Raw genomic sequence first — 17,514 nt, forward strand, 5'->3', positions numbered from 1 at the left:
TCAGGGAATAACTAGATGTTGCCATAGAATCCAGGAAGTAGTGGCTCTTGTGTGGAGGCATGGGAATCTCAAACTTTCTGAAAACACCTCCAAGATATTGTTGAGAAAATGTCAGATTTTTTAATGACACAGAAAATGATCTCAACAGAATTTCAAGTGAATCCCCCCCTAATTTTGCTATAGATGCCTTAAAAACATAATTTGTTCTGGTTCTAAGTGAATTTTTGTAGCCTTGCTCTAAAGATGCACACACTGTTCTTTTGAGAAATCATGCTTGTTCCAGATGTTGCTAATTGTAGCAGTGGTGGAGAATTGACTTGCTGTGAGAAAAAGGTGGAAATGACCTGGATGAGTATAGCAAAACCCAAAGGATTCGATCGTTTTTCTGTTAACATCAAGTGTCTAATTAGTTGGTAAAACCCGTTACAGTTCCCTGATTTCCACCTCTCCTCAAAGATGATAAAAGCACAGTATGTCTCACCAAAGCAACCCTTTTTAAAGAATGCTTCAGTATTTATTTATAAGCTTGTAACTCAGCCATTTACTCCCCTTGCCAGGAAGTGGGGGGGGGGGGGGGGGGCGTCCCTTTGTTGTTCCTTTACTGTGTCACACACCGCAGTCTCATATGAGTGGTATGAACGCTGAGCTGTGCCTCGCTCTTCCTGGTTCAATCTTGTGTCCCCTCTGTTTTCTGATGCATGGGAATCAGAAATGGGAATTCCAACCATTGAGTGTTCCACCTCTCTGCTGGTACTTCACATAGTTCATAGCTCAACGAATCCTCACGTGTGAAGGCCGTAACATCGCACTCGTGTCACATGTAAAAAAAGTAAACCTCAGAGAACAATTTTGCCTCTAGAGTCTTTCTATTTTGGATAAGTAATATGTTGACTTTTGGACCTCCCATTTCTGGGCTCCAAATCTTTGCATTAAGAACAGTCCACCAAGCCCTGGCTGGTGTGGCTCTCTTGGTTGGGGCATTGTCCTATATACCAAAAAGTGGTGGGTTTGATTCCCGATCAGGGTGCATACCTGTGTTTGGGTTCAGTCCCCGGTTGGATTGTGTGTGGAAGGCAGCCAATCTCTGTGTCTCTGTCTCTCTCTGTCTCTGTCTCTCTCTCTGTCTCTGTCTCTGTCTCTCTCTCTGTCTCTCTCTCTTTCTCTCTTTCTTTCTTTCCACCATCACTTCCTCCCTCCCTCTCTCCCTCCCTCCTTTCCTGTCTCTAAACAATATCCTTGGGTGAGGATTGAAAAAAAAAAAAAAAAAGGAAGAAGAATAGCTCTACCTAGTCATATAGAGGAAAAACCCTTTGAGACAAAATTAATCAATAACAGAAATGGCTAAATCTCACTTATGTCACACACACACCCAAAAAAAAATAAGTCTAGAGCAACAAAAGAATATGTACAGGAACAACAAAAAATAAAAAAACCCTGTCCTTTCCTCCTCCAGATATGGGCCACATCTTCTTTGTCACTATTTCCCCAGTGCCTGGAATAGAAAGAAAATGAAATGGTTCTATGGAGGCAAATGAATTCATATGGTGGCTTTGGGCCCTTGCTGTATAGAGTGACTGGAAGTTTTCTCCCCCCCCCCCCTTTTTTTTTTTATTAAGGTATTATATGTGTGCATATCTTACCATTGCCCCCCACCCCACCCCACTCCCATACATGCCCTCACCCCTCAGTGTTTTGTCTCTGGAAGTTTTCTTGAGTCACTATGGGTCAGGTCCCCTGCTTCTAAGCAGGTTCACATCCAAGGTAATCAACAAAAGGACTTGGCCTTCCTCCTTAAGGCCTAAAAACCACACAGATGGACAGTAAGAAAAACAGAGGCCTAAAGTCAAGCAAACATGATCCACATTGCCTTCTTGCCTCCTTTCCTAGCCAGCTCCCTCCCTTCCTCTCTCCCTCCTTCCCTTCCTTCCTTTCTTCCTTCTTTCTTTTTTGTTAAACACACTCACACAACAACAACAGATCTGTTGGTGGGAGAATTTCTGGATGTTTCCACAAGCAGATGGCAATGTTCTTGTTCTGGAGTTATAGGAACCAGACAGAGAAGGGGCGCTGGGAAAGGGAATAATTGAATCCGAATTAGACAAAGCACATCTGTCCAATCAGTAAACCTCTAGTTCTAATGACTTGAAAAATGACTTGATTTGCAAAAATGATTTAACATCATCGCTGCATTATTATCACAATCAGGAGTGTCCCATAAAAGATTTCAGCTTTATTCATTCTTCTAACGAATGTTTGGTCGGTGCCGTACAGGTCAGGCTTCAGGCTGGTCGGCTTATTTTAAAGAGATGAACAAAACAGAGTACTTGCTGTTCGCAGGCTCACCATCAAGCCAATCCAAACAGCAGTGACTGTGCAGCTTGGTCTGTGCTGGGACAGCTACATGCCAAGGACAGTAGGGAAGCCTTGGAGGGCAGTCAGAAAGGGTCCCAAGACCTGGTGACACTGGACCTGTGTCCAGAAAAGTGGTAGGATTTAGACACAGGTGGAGAAGCAAAGAAAGTTATTTGAGGCAGAAGTAAAAGTGAAATATGAGAGCACCTGAGCTGTTGGGAACCACAGCTAGTTGGTACCTAGAGCCTGAGGTGAGGCTGAAGAAGCAGCAGAGATGGATTAAGAAAGTCTCTAACTCTTAAGATTGGACATTAATCTGAAAGCAGTGGGGAACCATTGAAGGGTTTTCACCCAGGAACAGAAATATCGTATTAGCATTTTGGACAATCACTTGGGAAGGAGTTGAGAAACTAGACTGGGGACAGGGGCACTGGGTAGGAAGGTAGGACAAGAAACTAGGTGAGAAATTACAGAGGGCCTACGCCAAGGAGCGTCAGGGAGGATGGCGAGAAGGGGCATGCTGGCCGGCTGAATGCAAAGAGTGAGAAGGAGGAGACACCTTAGAAAACCCCCAGGCTGCTGGCTTCACTTACCAGGTTGAATATTGATATTACTAACCAACAAACAAGATAGGAAAAGGCCACACCTTGGGGAGGAAGATACTGTGGACAATTTTGGATATGTTAAGTTTATACTTCCAGCTGGCGGTGAGAGAGCCAGGTTCAAAGCTTAGGAACAAGATCTAGGCTGGAGAGATGAATTTTAAAAATACATGGTGGGTAATCACCGAAGCTGTAGGTTTAACTTCTATTAGATCAATGGCTTGCAGGCAGTTTTTTTATAACCCACAATAGAAATACATTTTATAAAGCAATCTTGTGTACACGTATGCATACACTTAAAAATTCACTAAACAACACTTATTATAATATTACTAAGTGCAATGGAATGTAATAATTTCCCCTTTTAATTTTTTAAACGAAGGTCAGATGTACACTAACAGGTTGCAAACTTCAGTTCAGAACACGTTGTCCTAGACCAGTGGTCAGCAACCTCATTAGTCAACAGAGCCAAATATCCACAGAACAACGATTGAAATTTCTTTTGAGAGCCAAATTTTTTAAACTTAAACTTCTTCTAACGCCACTTCAAAATAGACTCACCCAGGCCATGGTATTTTGTGGAAGAGCCACACTCAAGGGGCCAAAGAGCCACATGTGGCTTGCGAGCTGCGGTTTGCTGACCACTGCCCTAGACTGTCAGCTTCTTGTGATGAGGACCACATCTTACACAATTTAGATTCCCCACAGCATCAACTATGATGTCTTTCACATACTGAATTTGTGTGGAAGGAGGGAAGGAAGGAAGGAAGGAAGGGAGGAAGGAAGGAAGGAAGGAAGGAAGGAAGGAAGGAAGGAAGGAAGGAAGGGAGACTTCCTGATACTCAATCTTAATTTTCTCCAATAGTACAATGACATCTTGTCTCCTCCAATGCTCTTGAACTTTTGCACATAGTTTCTATTTCTCTCACATATTTTCAAGATGAATCAATTATGAATCATAAGGCCTGGGGTGAGATTTGATGGTTTGCTTTTCCTCTTTACCGCCCCCCCCCCCCCCCTCAAACCCCTCCTTCCCCAATACCAGCTCCCTAAACCACACCAAGCATTCCAGTCATAGTCTTTGTTAATCAGCTTAACAATAACCCACAACCTTCGGACCAACTCTAGTCATAGTCTTTGAAGCTGAGCTGGACTGGCTAAGCAGCGTGCTCACATGGTACGGCTGCAGCTCTTTCTAGGCAAAGACTGTCATGCTCTGGACCACATGACCCCACCGCAGCTACTGGGGCCAGAAGATGACAGCAGCGGCCAATGTGCGCGTGCGCATACACACACCCACCCACACACATGCGCACACACACACAGAAGAGGAAGCAAAAGCCATGAGGAAGCAGAAACTATGAAGGCAAGAGGAAGAGAGGACGGGATGTAGAAATTGGTTGGTAGGAACAGCAGCAGCTAAAGAAAAAGCAGAGAGTAGTTGAGAAACCGGAGCAGCAGAGCTCTGGAAAAGGGTGCAGTGGCAGCTTCTGCTCAGCGGGACCAGGTACCAAAGAAGCCGTGTTGAATCCCGAGTTACCTTCCACTCACCTCATTGCATTTCAGCTCTGTGAGGTCCCGCTACTCACAGTTTTTTTTTCTCCACAAGGCCTGGTTGTCCCAAGTGCAGTTGCTCTCTTTCTTAATTTCCCATGTATTTTTTAAAAGTCTTAAGTTATGGAAAAATTGCAGAGGACCCACATACTCTTTACCCAGATTCACCCATCTTTAATATTTTGCCACATTTCCTTCGCCTCTCATTTGTTTCTGAAGCATGGCCTCCTAATATTTCAGTGTATATTGTGATAAATAGGATATTTTCTCATGCAACTACAATACAGATATCAAATTCAGGAAATTTTACATTAATGTAATACTTTAAAAGTTCAAGTTTCTGCATCAATGTTCATAGCAGCATTATTTTCAATAATTAAAAGGTAGAAACAACCCAAATATTCATCAGTAGATGAATGGACAAATAAAATATGGTATATGCATACTGTGGAATATTATTCAGCCTTGAAAAGGAATGAAATTCTAATTTATGCTATAATGTGGATGAACCTTGAGGACATGTTAAATGAAACACACCCATCATAAAAGGAAAAATACTGTATGATTCCATTATATGAGGTGCCTATAATAGTCAAATTCATAGAGACAGGAAGTAGAATGGTGGTTCTCAGAGGCTGGGGAAGGGAAATAGGCAGCTTTGTTTGATGGGCATAGAGTCTCTGTTTGGAAAGATGAAAGCATTCTGGAAATGAATAATGATGATAGTTGCACAACATTGTGAATGTACCTAAGGACACTGAACTAGACACCTAAAAATAGTTAAAATAGTCATAAATACAATTTTTAAGCCCATGTTCAAATTCTGTGGATTGTCCCTCTCCCACTGTCTAGGATCATGCATTTCACATACTGCACTTAATTATTAGGTCTCCTTATGAGCGACATAGGAACAACTCATTTCTGTTTACCTGGACCTTTGCAGTTCTCACACTGAAAGTTCTGTGTCCTGGAAAACCACTCAGTCCTTGGCAAAGGGGGACAGTTGGCCAGCCTACTCTTTAGTCTCCTTGGATCTATATCAGTTCCTCTACCATTCTTTGTCTTTCGTTGCCATTTTTTAAAGAAATCAGCTCAGGTATTTCATAGCATGCCCCTCAATTTGCTTTTACCTGACATTTTCCCAGGTTAGGCATTTCTGGCTGGAATACTGCGTTAGTAATATTGCATCCTTTTGGAGTATTGCACTTGGAGGCACAGGTGTCCCTTTGCCCCACATGGGTAGGTTCATTTTAATCATGGTGAAGGTGTGGTCCAGTTTCACAATCATGCACTTGCTACTTTCCTCCCCATATACTCTTCAAGTAAACTTCTGTTACAGTATATAAGTGCCCCTTGCAACCTGTGAAAGAGCCTAAGCAGAAGGTACATTTTTTTTTTTTTTTTTTTTTTTTTTTTTTTTTTTTAGGGAGCATCTAATGACATTCTTGCACTTGAAAAAAGAAACCTTTTCAGGGCCCCATTTCCATTGTCATTTCACCAAGCACACTAAACTACTTTATTCTTCAGCCCTTCCCGCCTTTGCCACTTTAGGTTTTTGAGAGAAAGGCTTTTTGAAATGCAAACATTTCTATACAAGCCCCTCTTTTAAAAAAAAAAAAAAAAAAAAGGCATCACATTACTGAAGAAAGTATGTATTTCTGTTTGAATTCTGTGCCTTGACACGTATTATTCTCGAAGTGAGAAGTGTGGTTGGGGGAATGCACACTGTTTACGTGTAGCAGAGACCTTTGCTCTCCTTTATCAACAGCCCAGCTGCCACCCGAGTTTGTTGTATTAAGTAAATGATCAGTTCAAATGAAGACATCTCCTTTATTAATTACCCAATCGGGTAACCAGTGGACTCTCCAAAATCACAAGCAGTCATAGAAGGCAGGCTTTGTGGGGAAGAGGCAGATGAGCAAAGGTCTCTGAGCTGTTGGAAAAATACAGGAGCCTTAATCCAGCCCTGACCTTGGTCTAACATGCCACATAGTCTGTTTGTTTATTGTGTTTGCTGTCTGTTTTCTGCCTCTCTCTGCTCTTTTGAAGAAAACTCCCATAAATCCAGGATGTCTGCTGTGCTCACAGGCATGATGCCTGCCCCATAGTATGCATTCAATTAAGATTTGTTGAATCAATGAATGAATTTATTCATGACTGCAATTAATGTAGTAATACCATTGACTTGTACACCTAAAATTGGTTAAAACAGCACCTTTTATGTCAGGTATATTTTGCTACTCAAAGAAAAGTTTTAAATCATCTGGCATGAGTAGTCCTGAATTGCTGCTGTATTTGAAATTGTCTCCATAGATTTTTCTCTCAGTAGGTCTTCTAATCAGGCTAGACCAGTTCCTCATCCCCAGAACTAATGGAGGATCAGTCTGTTTCAAAACCCCTTGACTCAAGTTTTTAGTTTTTCTGGTGGGCATTGAGGAGATGATGAAGAATAGCAGCCTGTCTTGGTTATAAATAACCTTTCCCACTATACTTCCTTCCCAGGCACCCCACTCCCACCCTCGAGTTGAAGAGTGGAGTCCTCTAAAATTAATGAACTCTAAAATTAATGATAGAATAGTTTTGTTTTCCACATTTCCCCCAGGGAAAGGTAGGAAAAAATACCAGTTTGTGTTTTCTGCCAGAATTCCTGGTCATCCATCTTCAGCTGGGTACTTACCAAGCACTGTGGCCATGGGGAGCTTAGAAACTGCCCCTTGAATAAGCACTACATTCACTTCGGTTCTCGGGTTCTCTTCCCTAGCAGTGAAGAGTTCATTCATGCCAGTGATGAAGTCTGAAGAGCACAGAAGCAAGAATTACAGCTCAGGGAAATTCTGTGAAATAGAATAAGCAGGGGGAGATATAGCTATATTAATCATCTCTGCTTGGCGTTTTCTGTTCACTAAAGCATTTACTGTTCACAAAATGCTTGATGAGCTACAGCTAATAAATGTACAGACCAATGCAAGGCAGAACCTGCAAGCAGTAAAATCATTATGGATCAAAGCAGTTTTTCTTGGCCCTTCAAACTACCTAGTTTGCTTTTTATTTTATTATTATTTTTTTTAATCCTCACCCCAGGGTATTTTTCCATTGATTTTAAAAGAGAGTGGAAGAGAGAGGGAAAGACAGAGAGAAATATGGATGTGAGAGAAGCACATTGATTAGACCCAGGCCAGGGAGGAGCTTGCAATCGAGGTATGTGCTCTTGACCAGAATCAAACCCTGGACCCTTCCATCAACAGGCTGACACTATCCACTGAGCCAAACTGGCAAGGGCTATTTGCCTTTTTTTTTATTAATTAAATTTCATTGGAGTGACATTGTTCAACATGTACATATAGGTTTCATGTGTGGATTTCTAGTTTGCTTTTTAAATATTTGAATACTTTTGTACAAGTTGTGATTATGACACAAGTTTAAATACACCATGCCTTTTATGAATCAACTCTGATCTAGGAAAGCCTCCCCTCTAATGCTGACTCTTCTCTGAGGTTTGGGGGGAAAAGCAAAATTTAAAGGGGTGCTCATTAATGTAAGCCTTCAAAAATAGATACAGAAGTATATTGGATGCTCAATTTGAAAGCATTTCATTGAATTTAACACCAAAGTCAATGAGCTAATATAATTTTGGAAATAGTGGTAAAAGAATTTGAAAAAGGCAGAAATGACGAGTGACATCATTTACAAATTTTCTGTCTTTTGTGCAAATGTACAGATGATGATGAAACAAACAGATCATTGGATGCCTATTTGTACTGTTTTAAGTGTTTTTACACATTTTATCTCATTTAACTTACAGCCATATCTACATCTCTCTACATAGATTAGAATATCAAGGTACTCTTTTTGAGAGAAATGATTTCATTCTCAGCTAAGTAATTTTTTCTCCTTCACTCTCTTTTTTTTCATTTCTTTTTTTTAAAAAATATATATTTTATTGATTTTTTTACAGAGAGGAAGGGAGAGAGATAGAGAGCCAGAAACGTCGATGAGAGAGAAACATCGACCAGCCGCCTCTTGCACATCCCCTACCGGGGATGTGCCCGCAGCCAACGTACATGCCCTTGACCGGAATCGAACCCGGGACCTTTCAGTCCGCAGACCAATGCTCTACCACTGAGCCAAACCGGTTTCGGCTCATTTCTTTTTTTAATTATAGGAACAAGAAGCCATTTCTACTTTATTTTAACCCACTGCTTCTAAAAGTCAGACACATTTTTTAGTTTTCTAACAAACAGAAACAGCATGTTTTTGTTGAAAGATTATAAAGTTAATTATATTGATCTCTAAGCCAGCATTTTTAATAACTATATTTTATTATAACTACACATTTTAGTTAGAACATCACTACTGTGCTTAGTTTAATTGTATGTTTTGATTCTGAACTGCAATAAAAACGCTGGGTTTGAGCTAAAACTGTCACAAGCATATGCAGAAAGTTTGCAAAGGAAGTCAGGATGAGAACTATCAACTGGGGATAAGGCTCTCAGAAGAATGGACTATTTGACACACACCCACTCCTAACAAGCGCAAGTCACCTTTTCTAACTCTCATTTTTGGTAAAAAGAACACAATGAGCACAATGGCTACACACAGATTACTCCAAACATAACCTTGATCTGGCATTAGCAGTAGGTCATTGATTACCATCTTAGACAAAATAATTTAGCAAAACAACAAAAAAATTTAGACTAAGGGTAAGATTTAAAAAGCATCATACTAAATAACACCTATATTATTCAATAATACAATCTCGCTCAATTTCCATATATTCTTATATGTGTAAGGACTATTCAATTGCTGTAGCTCCCACTTGAGAAATCAATGAATAACTGTTGACTTGTTAGAAGTTATTCAACAGTGCCTGTGAAGGTTTAGATGAATAGATAAACTTCAAGAAAAGATAGATGATGCTACGTATGTGGACTGTAAGAAATCCAAACTTAACGAAGAATGTTGGATCTGGAGCATGAAAACCTGAATTTCAGGAATCCATTCTAACAGTTATTCATTGTATGACCTTTCAGAAGTTCATTTTCAATTTGGAAAACAGGGATAAAAATATTACTTGCCCTTTAATAGCGTTATGGTGTTTATGGATAAATAATAAGAAAGAATATTTTAAAACCAAACACCACAGATAAGTTAGTTATAATAATAAATGCTTTTAGAAAGACTCTGATTTTAGTTTCCATTTAAATTTTTTTATTTTAAAAATCAATTTCCAAATATTTAAAAAATCAGAAAAGTAGATATGAGGAAAAAGAAAAAAATCATCCATAGTTCTCCCATCCTTCTTCACCTTCAAGTCTTTGCTTGGATATCACTTTCTCAGTGAGGCTTTTTGGAAACTGGGTTCAAAGTTCTTGCACAACCACCACCACACACACAAACACCAGGCACTCCCCATCTATAGCACTTCAGGCTATGTGGCCCACAGATTAGTATATTTATTTGCATATTGTCTCTATTCAGAGGAATTTGAGCATCATGAAGTCAAGGACTTTTTTCATTTTGTTGGTTGTTGTATGCCTACTCCCTGTCCCTTGTCAGCGTTCTATGGCTATTCATTGAATAAATCAATGAGTTCAAACACAAGTAATATTAACATTTAGTTAGATGTGTTTCTTCTAGTATTTTTTAAATTTTAATGCAGTGAGTTTTATTTTTAACATAAAAGGGGAAAAGTTCCAGGCACTGTGCTAAGGAGGTTACATACTTTTTGTTATTTAATCTGTCAGCAACCCTGAGTGATATTACACCTCTTTTACAGATGAGAAAACCAAAGGCTCAAAGTGTTAAGCAATGCATGCAAAGCAATGTGTGTAAGGTCACGTTCCTAGGAATTGAAATTGAATTCAAATCAAAGTGTGTGACTCTAAAGTCTGTGCAGTTTCACCACATCATTGGGCTTTATAGTTGTCCTCTTGCTGTACATTTATTCATACCCATCTTTTACCACTTAGCTTTATATTTTAAGTATTTCCTCGTGTTATCACATTTCATTTCCTATTTTAAAGCTAAAACTAATCGCAAATGCAGACCATACGAGAGAGAGCGGTAATATACATTGGTTGAAGGTCATCATTATCTATCATGTGTTACAAGCTTTCCTAAAAAATCCTATTTAATCTACTCCTATACCTTTGTCCACAACCTCTCCCTATTCCTTTCTACCCACCTACATTTGTATTAGTTGAGAGTCTCAGACTCAACCTAGCTGCTCACGTGTTTTGTTTTTGAGGGGCATTATTTATGAGAGAAGACTGAGTTGGCTCACATGTCTGAAGCTGAACAGCTAAGCCTTGAAAGGGATGTGTCGACTGGAGCCCGGCCATTGGGGCTCTCTGGCCATCTCCTGCCTTTGAATTTCTGCCTGTTGGTGTCATCCTCCCAGACCGGCTTCCTCCGTTGGAGTGAAGACATCACTGCCTCGGGCACACATACTTCCAGCTCTCTGATCATAGGAAAAAGGAATATCTCTCTTCTAGCTCAAGCGTGATAAATATTAGTTAAAGAACAGAGATTGACCTGCCTGGGCTTTGTGCCTATGCAGGGACTGATCAGTGTGCCCAGGGGAGTGGAGAACAGTGATTGGCTCAGCTCAAGCCACGAGACTTTCCTCCGAAGCACTTCCCATTACGGTAGCCCCCACTTGGTGTTAAGGATCACGTCCCAAAATAACGTCTGTTCTGAACAGACAAAATGTCGATTGCTCCCCTGTAGGACCAGATCAAACCCTGCCTCCTGCCTTAACCCTCCAGGCCTGTTCATTCATTATGAAGGGCCACAGAGCACCTGTCTTGTGGTAGGCACTGCTAGGTTCTGGAGATAGCCTTATTCATTCAGTCAATCAACCAACACTTATTCAGTCTCCTCTGTCAAGCACCTTGTTATAAATTGCTGGGAACACAACAGTGAGGAAGACAGAAAAGTCTCTACCCTCTAGAACTTAAATCCTTTTGTCATGACATCTGATACACAAGTAGGTAAACGAAAGATCATAGGCTGTGAGAAGAAATAACGAGGGAACCATAAGAGGATAATGAGGATAGACACTGGGAAGGGTGACCCCTCTGAAGAACTAATAATGTAAAAATTACCCAATCCACTGTGTCCTCCTCATGAATTCTCACAGGTCTTAGTATAGAGGCTGAGCATAGGAAGATTTGCTAAATTGAAAGGGAACTTGGGAAATGCATTGTCTAGCTTGGTGAAAAAATAAAGGAAATTTCTGGAACATTGAGACTTGCTGGTTAAAGGAGGTCATACTCCCTTATGAATTTTAGGAGAAAAAAAAACACGTCATTTAACAATCATGAAGAAAAAATGTGTGTCCATAGGAACTGCAGAGTTCACAAGGTTTCAGTACACATTTCCAAACAAGCCTAAGAAATGTGTCATTGCTATCCAACTCATCAAAAACAAATCCATAACAAAGAGGGGGGAAGGGGAGGCTGTTCTGCACTTCACATACCTAAGCACTAAAGAACTTAGACTCCTCTGAAAATCCACTAGGCATGTTATTTCTTTGCAATGTTATTTCTTTTCCCCTGGATAAATTTGTTTCTATGAATAACTAAACTGGGTTCCTAGACCCAATTCCAATGTGTTGGGGGAGGGGGAGAGTCCCCCACACAAACAATTCCCAGACACTAACAGGGTATTTAAGAATTCAGCTCAGTTCTGACACTATTTACCTGGAGGTAGCATCCAATTCCACAGGTTAATGCCATTCCCCAATCCAAACACAGCTACAGCCCAGGCTCTTACCCGTGCTTCTGACCAGCTGACTACAGACAGGAGATCTGAAGGGCCCCTCTCCAACTCAAAGTGCCAATTACAAGTTACTTTCAAATCTTCAGAGACAATTACCTTGTTCTTTTTATGTCTACTCTTCTTCAAGCTCAGGACCCCTATTTCTTTTTATGTTCCTCGATTGATGAAGTATGATGAAGTATGCCCCTTTGTTACATCTCTGCAGCATCCATTTGTTCTCTTTTCTCAAGAATCCTCATTTCCAACTGGAACTTCATATGGTTCTGGAGAAGCTGTCTCCACCCCTGCTCCTATGGTGAAGTCCATTGCATTCTCCTGGCCACTGGGATGGCATCAGGGGAGGGTATCTGATGTAAGCCCATCCAATCAGAGTAAATTTCCGGTCTTCAGCTCTTTGGATCTAAGGTATGGGATGGGTTGAGGATGCATGGAACCTTGGGAATTGTTGACATCTCCCTTGGACCACAAAAAGAAGAGCCTTCCTGAAAACGGTGCCAATATCCAAAAGGCTGGTGGAGAGATGGAGAGAAAACCCGAGTTCTGTCTGGTTGCCTGATGTAACTCCCCCAGAAAAGCCTTGTCTGAAAGCAATTCTTCAGAAGTATGTGGTTTCAATTACATGAGTCAATTTGATTCTAGTGTTTTGTTACCCCCAACTAAAAATATCCTGACTGGACGTGTGCGAGATGGCTCTTTCCTATGGTTGCCTTCCTTTGGACAGACTCCAGTTTGCCAATGACCCTCTTACCAGGTTCCCAGAACAAAGCTACTGTTCTAGATGGAGCCTGGCCAGTGCAAGTCACAGGGGTGCTCTCATGAGCCCTGATTAGAATGCAGTGTTGTTACGTCTGAACCTGAGACTGCATTAAGATTTTGAGCATCCCAATAAAAGCTGCATTGTTACTTCGGTGGAGAAGCTGGATTTATAAGTTCCCTGGCTCCAGCTATGCTCTACTGCCACTTGAGTGCTGTGTTTTTCAATGCTGCACACTCACCTTTGTTGCTACATCCTAACGTACTACATTGATTACTTCATATCCTATATTTGACACCGTCCTCTATAGATCTGAGTTCTTATAATGTTGTGTTTCTAATTTTTTTTTCTTAAAAAGTATATACATGCATGTACTTTTGAAAGAAAAAATAAGATATGTATACCTACTTATGATACATGCATGTGTGTGTATAAAATCCTTACTATTGCCTTCATATATACAAATATATGAGAAAAACCCTGCTCCTATTGGGCCATTGGCCAAGACAGGACCTTTGTTATATTGAGCTAGATAGCATGATGATAGCTGTTAAAATAGGACTCTGCTTATACTTAATCCTTCTCCAAAAAAAGGAAATATTTAGTTTCAGGGCGGTATCTAGTAGTTACCGAAGGAAACATTAGAAAAGAATGAGGGATGTGTGTTGGCCTTCTGTTGGAAAGCGATGGCAGAGTCCGGGGCAGCTGCTCCTTCCAGAGGCTGGAGGAGGTTCAGCCTGGCCAAGTAGCTGGGATCCTCACAAAAGGCCCCAGTTCTACTGAGCTAGCTGCTCAGATACTTATTAAACGTCCACTATAATTTTAAGAAAAATCCCCTTATTTTCATTTTTTAAATCTAAGGTTTCTTTAAAAAATAGATAAAAAATTCACATAATTTCAAAGCCTACATGAAAAATGATTACACAGTGAAAAGTCTTCCTACACCTAAAACCCCAAGACTTAGTTCCCCTCCAGGGAGACAAGGTCCCTTCTTTGTTCTTCCAGATATATTTGATTATCAACTTTCTACTGTCAGGTTTTCCCCTGGAGGCATGTATTTAAGTCTTTTTATCTTATCTTGCCACGCTTTCCTCTCTTTCCTATCTCTTCTTAAAGGAGACAAGACCAACCTCCCCTGAGGACTTTCTTCCAAAGACCAGTTGGTTGTTGGTTGACTTTGGTTTTATCTTCCCTGCAACTCCAGTTTTTTGCTCTAGCTAGGAGTAAGTCTGTATGTGACAGCTGGTGGGCCCAGTCACCTTCCAGTGAGTGATGGATGGGACCAGGAGGAGCGGCCATTCTCTAATAGTGCAAGATTTTTGCAAGCTCAAAATCCTAAGAACTGACAGTTGCCTCCAACTGTTACCAGCTGTTAACTTGGCTAATGTGGGGGGATCTGCCTCTCCTTTTGCAAACCATCTGAGACAGCAGCTGGCTCACTATATATCTTCCTTTACAGCCTCTGTGACACTCGATTCTGAATTTCTTAAAATTCCTAAAAATAACGTCCTAACCCCATTCCAGAGTCCCCACATTCATCGCTAGCCGTGTGACCTTACAGGAGTAACTTACCCTTGGTTCTGGGTTTCCTGTCTGTATAATGGAAGGGCAGTGGGGTCTGGATGCTTCCAGCCCTAAAAACTCCATAAGAACAATGGGGTCAGTTGTGAAATGGTGATAAGCAGTGTCTGCTCTTTGCTGCCATGGTCCTAGAGAGTTTAAGAATTGCTTGTCTTGTGGCTGCAAAAAATTATTTCCAAATCCCACATACTGGCAAGTAATTTTTTAAAATCACTTTAAGTTATTACAAAAATAGCATTAATTTTTTTATGTATAAAAAGATAGTAGATAAAAGGCATTTACCTCCCCTTTTAAACCTCACCTCTGTATATTCAGTTAGTCAATAATTCTCACCCAATTGAATGTTATTTTGAGTCAACAGAGTTGTCAGAGTGTCAGTTTTGAGATGGCTGGGTGAGTTAATATGCTTCTTCCTGGGAAGGGCCAGCCTGGATGACTGCACGTGGCAGTACAGTGCGGGCCACTTGTCTGTGTTCTGAGGTGTCAGATTCTCAGGACTCAGCTACACAAGAGACTGAAGTCTCACCACATGGACAACTTCTCTGTTTGCAATGGGAAACATACTTTCTCCATAATCAAAATACTGCTCTGTGTAGTAACCATCCCCCCTGAAGCAAGGTGCCTGAGGAAAAGCTGTTTATCCAAAGATTTGATGAGAATGGAATTAGTAAAAGAGAATCTATCCTAGCCCTCGTAGATGGGAGCAGATAGGCAATTCCTACTTCACAAGAGAGATTCCTGGAATGCAAGTATCTCATGTTTGGTTCGTTTATTCATTTAGCAGACATTTAAACAAGCCTGCCAGCAGACTCACTGCAAGTATTAAAACGTAAATTTTCTGGCTCCTCTCAAGACTGTGGGAGGAGCCTTCATTAATATGCTTTTGTAAAATTTTCAAAAACAAGTATTTTAAATGCAGTCAGCTAAGGCTTTCATCTGTCTTCTTACGTCTCCGCAGTCATACTTTCTCTTGAATTGGATGGCATTGGAGTTGTCATAGGCATTTTTGGAATCTGGAAAAGGAGGAGTTGACTTAGGGATATATTTTGCTTGGGTTTAGTGGCTCACAGTCACTTCTTTAAATAGTTAAGTCATTGAATGGCTTCCCTATCTCAGAACAGCTTCTGGGAATGCTTTTCTGCAGCCCACTGAGTCTGCTCTCACCCGGCAATGAGACAGGGAAGGCGCTGGGCCAGAAGGCATATTACAATATGAGTATGTTCTATGCATCAAAATTGTGTGGAGATTGGAAGAGAACAAAGGTTTGAAATATACACTCAGAAGAAAATTCATGGAAATTTCTTCATCTTCACACATACGAAATTCTTAAGTAGAAAATCCAGTTATCTTTAATGCCTATCAAAACAAAAGTTTAACCCATCAGGAATATACTTAATTATGCAGTACATGCGATGATAAACATGTCACACAATTTTTTTTCCCTTTCTTGATGGAAATAGGGCAAAATAGAACATAGTAGAATCCTGTATTTGTAGGGTGGTATTATAAACTATGAATACATCTGTAAAGAAATTTGAGTACTTCATGTATCCCAGTTATCAATATTTTAAAAAATTGTTGAGCCCTAACCAGTTTGGTTCAGTGAGTAGAGGGATGGCCTGTGAACCAAAGGCTCCCGGGTTCAATTCCAGTCAAGGGCATGTACCTTTGCTGCAGGCTCCTCCTCAGTCCAGGCCCTGGTCAGAGTGCATACAGGAGGCAACCAATGGTTGTGTTTCTCTCATATTGATGTCTCTCTCTGTCTTTCCCTCTCGCTTCCACTCTCTTTAAAAAGGTCAATGAAAAAAATATCCTCGAGTGAGGATTAACAAAAATAAATAAAAAGAAAAAAATATTTATTTATCAACCAAGCCAGAACAATGAATTATCTTCCTATTTTCTCTATATAAAATGATATGGCAAAATAGTTTTCATATAAAGATTATCCAAATTTTAAAATGCAGGAAAAATAGCATTATAGAAGTGTTTTAGGTGGTTAATTAATAAAGATTTTTTTAAAACAATATTTTGTCAGCTTTTAAAAATTTACCATGAGGGAACCCTAAAAAATAAATATTTTTAAAATTTATTTTATATATATATATTTCATTGTTTCCCATCTTCCCCTCTTTATCCCCCTACACCCAGCCCCTACCCTGTTGTTCATGTCCATGGGCTATGCATATAAGCATTAAGTTCTCTGGTTTCTCTCCTCTCGACTCCCAACCCGCCCCCTCCCCCACCCCCACCCCCTGCCATTGAAGTATGTCAATCTGTTTCATGCCTTCATGCTTTAGGTCCTTTTTTTCAGGGCAAAATTAATTGGCTGTGAAGAGGTCCAGTCATTACTTTTTCATTTGCCCAACAACGAAATTTCAGATGACCTTCATGGCCACCTCCTTTTTTTAGCTCTTTACTTGTCTCATTAAATAGGAAACAGGCACAGGTCAGGACAAAGATTTTTTTTTTTTTTTTTTTTTTTTTTTTTTTGCATAAGACCATGTAACACTTACATGTTCTATTATTGCAATATTGTGAATTTTTCTCTTTTGGAAAATTGTGCATACAGATCTTGGTGTATTTCACTTGAAAATAGTAAGTTAGAGTTACAATTAGTTATTTCTACTTTTTATTCAAAAGGAGAGAAATGTGGGGGAAATGTCATGGTTACTTTAGATCTATAGGGAAGAATTTGGCCAGGAGTATCCTAATACTACAAGATTTAACACACATTTTATGGTTAATATTATCTATCATTAGTTATAAGTTTATACTTACTATACTAACCATTAAGTAATTAGGGAAGATATGGATTGGTGATTAAGAGCTTAAACTCAAGTCCAGCTGGTATGGCTCAGCATTGAGCCTTGACCCAGGAAACAGGAGGTT

The 17,514-nt window shown here is 40.1% G+C and overlaps 1 long non-coding RNA gene across 1 annotated transcript in view; it reads right to left on the minus strand.

Moving 5' to 3' along the window:
• Positions 1 to 12,562, minus strand: part of LOC311613293 — a 32,626-nt gene extending 20,064 nt beyond the window's left edge. Inside the window, exons 1-2 of the long non-coding RNA XR_014793427.1 lie at positions 12,387 to 12,562; positions 7,186 to 7,342 (exon numbers count right to left, since the gene is read on the minus strand). This is a non-coding gene — a long non-coding RNA (uncharacterized lncRNA). The remainder of the gene's footprint in view (positions 1 to 7,185; positions 7,343 to 12,386) is intronic.
• Between the last annotated feature and the right edge of the window lie 4,952 nt (positions 12,563 to 17,514).

The sequence above is a fragment of the Pipistrellus hanaki genome (genome assembly GCF_964339955.1).
Source record: "Pipistrellus hanaki genome assembly, chromosome: 18".
In the NCBI taxonomy this organism is placed as follows: domain Eukaryota; kingdom Metazoa; phylum Chordata; class Mammalia; order Chiroptera; family Vespertilionidae; genus Pipistrellus; species Pipistrellus hanaki.